A 7,001-nucleotide genomic window follows, 5' to 3' on the forward strand; every position below is an offset into this window, starting at 1 on the left:
ACCCATAATAATATTATAAAAATTATGGATGTGTTCAAAAAATTGAATGAAAGAAAATATTTTTCTAAAAAATATTTTTATTGAAAAAAGTGATTTTCTTACTTTTTTTCTATTGTTTAGATAATAATTAGAAAATATTATTCCCAGATCATTTAGGTATAATCTGACAAATACTATGATACCAAACTCGACTCTCGAACCTAGCTATCGACTTAAGACCCCAACTCTGACCTGAGACCTAATTCTCTACCTCAACCCCAACTCTCGATCCTGACCCTGATGTCGACCCCGGCCCGAGTCCCAACCCCTAACTCCCGACTCGAGCCCCCACCATGAACTCCATTCCCAATAGATTCTAAGTTGAGATTCAACTTCTGAACCCTACTGCAACTCCCAATCTCAAACCTAACTCTTAATCTTAACTCGAGTCTCGATCCCAATTTAGGATCCGACTCTCGATCTTGACTTGAGATTCGGTCCACAAACTCAATTCCTAACCCAATTTTGAGCCGAAATCTGAATTCTGATCTGAGACTCGAGACCCGACTCCTAATTCCAACATCATCTCAAGTTTTTCCTTGATTAGGGATTCGACCTAACGCCGAGTTAGGACCTACTCATGACCCCGACTTGGTACCAATATAATACACACACACACACACACACACACACACACACATATATATATAAATATATATATATATATATATTTATATATATATATATATATATCAGTTGAATTCTCAAGATTATACTTCTATATCGTACTGAAAATATGATATGACACTCCAAAATAGAAGAATGACTTTTATGTGATAAAATCAAAGTTAAATAAGTACTAGTAAAATTTACTCGTCTATTGTTTATAGTTGAAGTGTCCGTATCTAATTTAGTAATTCGTGTTATTAATTAATTAGAAATTTAAAGTCTAAAATATTGGATTAAATCTTCAAAATATAATTTTATCTGCATTTATATTCGTTCTCTTAAATAAGTATTTTATTTTAGTTTAGCCAACTCTGAGTCCATCTAGTAATAACCTAATTATTTTCTACGTTATTATTTGACTAATTTTAATATGGATAACGTCTTCCTTCAATAACAATATTGATCCTTTGCAGATAAGGCTACCGATTAAATCTCCTTATTGGAACAGGATAGGAAAAACTTTTTAATCAAATTCTAGATTAGAAATAAATATTTAATTAATTTTTAACTCTTAAATATTAAGATAAAATAGTAAAAAGATGATTTTGTCTAAAGTAAAGATCTTTAATGAAGTCAAAAAGTTCATACAATATTTCTACGACCCTCACACTTTTAATATATTACTAGTTTAGTATACGTGTATATAATATTTTAATAATAATAAATGCATGAAAAATAAATTGATGTGTGTTCGTTATATTATTAAGTATAACATTTTTAAAATATAATATGACTAAAAAAGAATTATTACCTCTTTGTTAATTAAATATCACAAATTTTCGAGTACCTTCAATTTGCTAACGACCTTCATGTTATTTAATACTTCTTTCGTTCCTAAATATTGTCTTTGTTACCAAAAAAGATGATTCATAATACGTATTTCGTTTCTCTTTAGTTGTCATGAATATTGAAAATAGCTGTTTTCAAATACTGATCAATTTAAAAAATCAAGAAAGAATTAATTTCTTTTTAAGTTTTTTCTTAGCATTAATTATTCTATAATTAATAGACATATAAATAGACAAAAATTAATAAGGAGTATATGAGTCAAATTACACTCCTAATTAATTTTTCTTAATGATTGTGAGAAATTTTATCATGTAACTAAAAAAAATAAAGAAGCATTTGTCATTTTAGAAAATTAAGATATCATTAATTAGTTTTTAACCTTTGCCTTTCATAAAAAAATATGGAGGGACATTAATATGGTGCAAAAGGGACAAGCACTGTATTAAATTGAAATGGATAATAAATAGGATAATTTAATCAAATCACTTGATCTCTAGTTAAAGCTTTACTTAAAAAATATGCATAACAAAAATGACAAGTACTTAAAAACGGAAAAAATATATATGTTGTTTTAAAAGTGTAAATTGCATGTCCTTTATCGCCATATTTAGTGCAATAAAAAAAATGTCAAGATTAAACGACGGACGCATTGAAAGTAGATAAAATAAGGAAAGATTAAAAAAAAAGAAAGTAAAGGGAACATGACTAATTACTAATTATTATAGAACATAATAATACATCATATAAATTTTTGAGTTCAAGATTGACATTCTAGATAAAAACACAACAATGTATTCAATATAATCCTATAAAGTAGGATTTCGAGATAGTAGGCCTTACCCCTGCCTCAAAAGGTAGAAAGACAATTTCCGATATAACTTCGACTCAAACTATAAAAAGAAACTCATCATCCCAACTCCTATCTCCTTTAAAATAATAACTTAAAAGACAAACACAAATCATATGAAAATGGCAACCAAGTAGGTGGGCCCTGTTCGAGACCTCCTAATTACATGACAATAACTTTATATGTTACTCCAAATCTCTCCCTCGTACACCTTTGATAACATTGTTTGATGATAAAAGTATTAATCATTCGAGGTATTTTGTTGAATGAATAATTTTATCTAAAGCAACTTATTTTTTTCCATAATTGACCTTTGGTCTTAGAACAAGAAATAAAGATGCATTACATAAATGATTAATAGTTAAAATTTGAATGACAACCATATATAGAGGAAATGTTTCACTTCTTGACTCCTACCATGTACTATTTATTTCATTTACAACAAATAAAAGTTTTACCTAGTTAATTCGTTTATCATAATACATGCACAACTAAAACATCTATAATAAAAACAAGCAATCAAGCAAATTTTGAGATTCTCAACTCACCGAATCAATCTTTTAAACAAAAATAAATGACCATCTTGAAAAGAAAAATTATATCTATATCTATAATTTGTAATCTATTAAAAGTGTGAAGACCTTAGATAAGTGATTTGAACTTTTTGTCTTTTATTAAAAGTCTCTACACAAAATCATTTTTCACTATTTTTATATTTAAAAATTAATAATTTTATTATTTTTTCTGATTTGGAACCTTGAAACCTACTAAACTATAAAAAGCAAGAGTGAACAACAGTCCATGTACATGAAGGGGCAATTTTTTTTATGAAAAACATGAAGGATATATTTACAAATGCACTATACTTTTAAGATATAAGGCACAGAGGCTTGAAGCCTTAAACACTTCTAGTTTTTGCTACTTCCTAAAAAATCTCGTTCACAGAATAAGAAATTTTATGGTTCCATGCACCAAGAGTTGCTGGCAAAAGCATAATAAATTATGAAGATGAAATCCAGAAAATGCACAAGGCAGACCAACTTTTGCTACTTCCTTTTTACAAAAGTAATAATGGTGGTGTCTGTTCAACCTTTGTATTGTGCGCACCTCAAAATTATTTCTATTTTCTAAAATAGTAAATGAAGCAATCTAAAATAGTGTAATGAGAAAAAAAAAAAAGTATCAAGCACCGTACAATTTGAATGATAGAATGTTGACTATTTCACTATTAACTTGCAAAATCTAAATTTGAAGAAAATGGATTTATATCTTCATATTCTCTAATTAACTTATCCTTCTCTGGTCAAGAAAAAAAATAATAAACCAACTTCGCTTTAATGCATCCTTCATCGTTCCCACAAGCAATAGTTGATTCTGTCAAATTAACAATTCGATTAACCCCTGAATTCAAAGAGACACTTGTGTGAGAACATCTAAAGAGCAATATTTTAATAAATGACTAAATTGAAGCTGGTACATGTCATCAATAACACTCAATTTATAGCACTTACCCATGGGAATTCTCTAAACGAACAATTGCTGAGCTAGGTCTCAACATCCGTTGGAAGAATAGAAAAATCAAGAGATCCCGTCACAATGTTTGGAAGAAAAAAATATAGAAAGAAGAAGAGTAGTTTTCCTTTTGAAGGATTTTTTTTTAAAAAAATAACACACCTATTTTGTATTAAACAAAAAGCAAAGCAAATTCTAAAAAAAACTATACAAAACTTATAGTATATCTATTTGTGGTAATTTATTGTTGTTGGAATTCTTACTCTTCTAAAACTGGTAGTTATTTATGGTGGTGGGGAATATAAATTTACCATATTTGCAAGTCCTAAACTACATGTATTTTAAATAAGGTGAAAGTCCTAAATTACATATATTTTAAATAAGGTAAAAATTAATTTATAGTTTAGCAGGTTTCAAAGTTCCAAATCAGAAAAAATAATAAAATTATTAATTTTTAAATATAAAAATAGCGAAAAAATAATTTTATCTAAAATGAAGATTTTTATTGAAGGAAAAAAAATTCAAATTACCTTTTGTAAGATCTTCACATTTGTAATATATTACTAGTTTAGGTATACGCCCGAAGCGCGTGTATCTCATTTTAATGAAATTCAAATGTTACACTAAATATGATATTTATTTAAATTGATAAAGAGGAGTATAATAATTAAATTCAACATTTTTTAAATATGTAAAGATGGAGAATTTATTTAATTAAACCTAACCTTTACCAAACAATTCTAAAAGCCGATCGACATTCATCTACCACCTATAAACTACAACAAAAGAACACAATGATAAATATATATAAAAATAATATAATTAAATCTAACTTTTACAAAAAAAATTCCTCAAAGCCGACAGACATTCATCAACCACCTGTAAACTATAATAAAATAATATGAAAATAGCGATATCAAAACAATACATCTATACTTAACAAAAAAAAAATTCAAACCAGAGATATCAAAACAATACAATTAAATCTAATTTTTACCTTAAAAAAAATATTCAAAGTCAGTTGACATTTATCTTCTACATGTAAACTATAACAAAACAATACGATAAAAGAAATACCAAAATAATACAATTAAATCTAACCTCTACACACAAAAATTTCTCAAAGTTCATCAACATTCATCTACTACCTGTAAACTATCATATACAACCTGTAAACTATCACAAAACAATACACTAATAGAGATATTAAAATAATACAGTTAAATCCAACCTCCAAAAAAAATCTTCAAAGCCGATCGACGTTCATCTACTATCTGTAAATTAAAATAAAACAATACGATAATAAAGATATCAAAATAATGTAAATTAAACTGACCTTTCAATTTTTGTTGAGAGAAAATTTTGATCCTAAAGGCCGACTTGAATGAAAAAAAAAAAAGAAATATAGTAAAAGTACAAAAGGCTATATATATTTATATACACACACGTTGAATTCAAGTTTAAAATAATTTATACACATTTTTAGACCTTTTTTTTCAAAAATAAAGAAACTGCCCAAAAAAGGACAAATTTATTATGTTAGTGTATATGCTGAATTCTATTTCAAATTTGACAAATTTATATTTATTTACCAAATATAAGGTACTATAATTAGGACTCTTTTAATAATGGTGTTTTTTTATTTTTTCAGAAATATATATTATTTGTATTTATGTATAATTATAATGTTAAAAAAATATAAAAAAGATGATTTTATTTAATGGAGAGTGTTTTAATGAAGGGTAAAAAGTTCGAATCACTTTTCTAAGATTTTTACACTTTTATAATATTATATAATATTTTATACAGAGTGAGAAAGAGAGAGAGGGATTATATATAGATTATATATAGATTATTTTTGGTATACTTTAACACAATGGTTTTTTCAAAGCCGACAGACATTCATCAGCCACCTGTAAACTCCAACAAAATTATATGAAAATAGCGATATCAAAACAATACATCTAGACTTAACAAAAAAAATTCTCAAACCAGAGATATCAAAATAATACAATTAAATCTAATTTTTACCTTAAAAAAAATATTCAAAGTCAATTGACATTTATCTTCTACCTGTAAACTATAACAAAACAATACGATAAAAAAAAATTAAAATAATACAATTAAACCTAACCTTTACACACAAAAATTTCTCAGAGTTGATCAACATTCATCTACGACCTGTAAACTATCACAAAATAATATACTAATAGAGATATTAAAATAATATAGTTAAACCCAACCTTTACCCAAAAAAATCTTCAAAGCCGATCGACATTCATCTACTATCTGTAAATTAAAATAAAATAATATGATAATAAAGATATCAAAATAATGTAATTAAAACTAACCTTTCAATTTTTGTTGAGAGAAAATTTTGATCCTAAAGGCCGACTTGAATGAAAATAAAATAAGAAATATAATAAAAGTACAAAAAGCTATATATATATTTATATACACATATATACCTACACGTTGAATTCAAGTTTAAAATAATTTATACACATTTTTGGACCTTTTTTTTTTTTTTTCAAAAATAAGAAACTGTCCAAAAAAGGGCAAATTTATTATGTTAGTGTATATGCTGAATTCTATTTCAAATTTGGCAAATTTATATTTATTTACCAAATATAAATTATTATAATTAGGACTCTTTTAATAATGGTGATTTTTTATTTTTTTTTAAAATATATATTATTTTTATTTATGTATGATTATAATTTTAAAAAATATAAAAAAAAATGATTTTGTTTAAAGGAAAGTGTTTTAATGAAGGGTAAAAAGTTCGAATCACTTTTTTAAAGTTTTCACAATTTTATAATATTATATAATATTATATAGAGAGAGAAATTATATATAGATTATTTTTGGTATACTTTAACACAATGGTATTTTATGTAAGTTGTACCACAATATTAATTGCTCACGTAATTAGCTGCCGTAGAATTTTCAACTAATTGACTTTCTTTTAAAGATTTAGTTAAGGTAATATTTTCATTAATTTAAAAGTCTAAAATTTAAGGTATATAAATCAAAAAAGGAAAGGTTTAATAACTAAATTTAAATGGATTTTAAGTTTTAAATATTAGAAAAATAATGAAAAAACAGTTTTGTCTATTATAAAGTTTTTAGTGAAGTGCAAAAA

Source organism: Capsicum annuum, chromosome 1 (genome assembly GCF_002878395.1).
Source record: "Capsicum annuum cultivar UCD-10X-F1 chromosome 1, UCD10Xv1.1, whole genome shotgun sequence".
Lineage (NCBI taxonomy): Eukaryota > Viridiplantae > Streptophyta > Magnoliopsida > Solanales > Solanaceae > Capsicum > Capsicum annuum.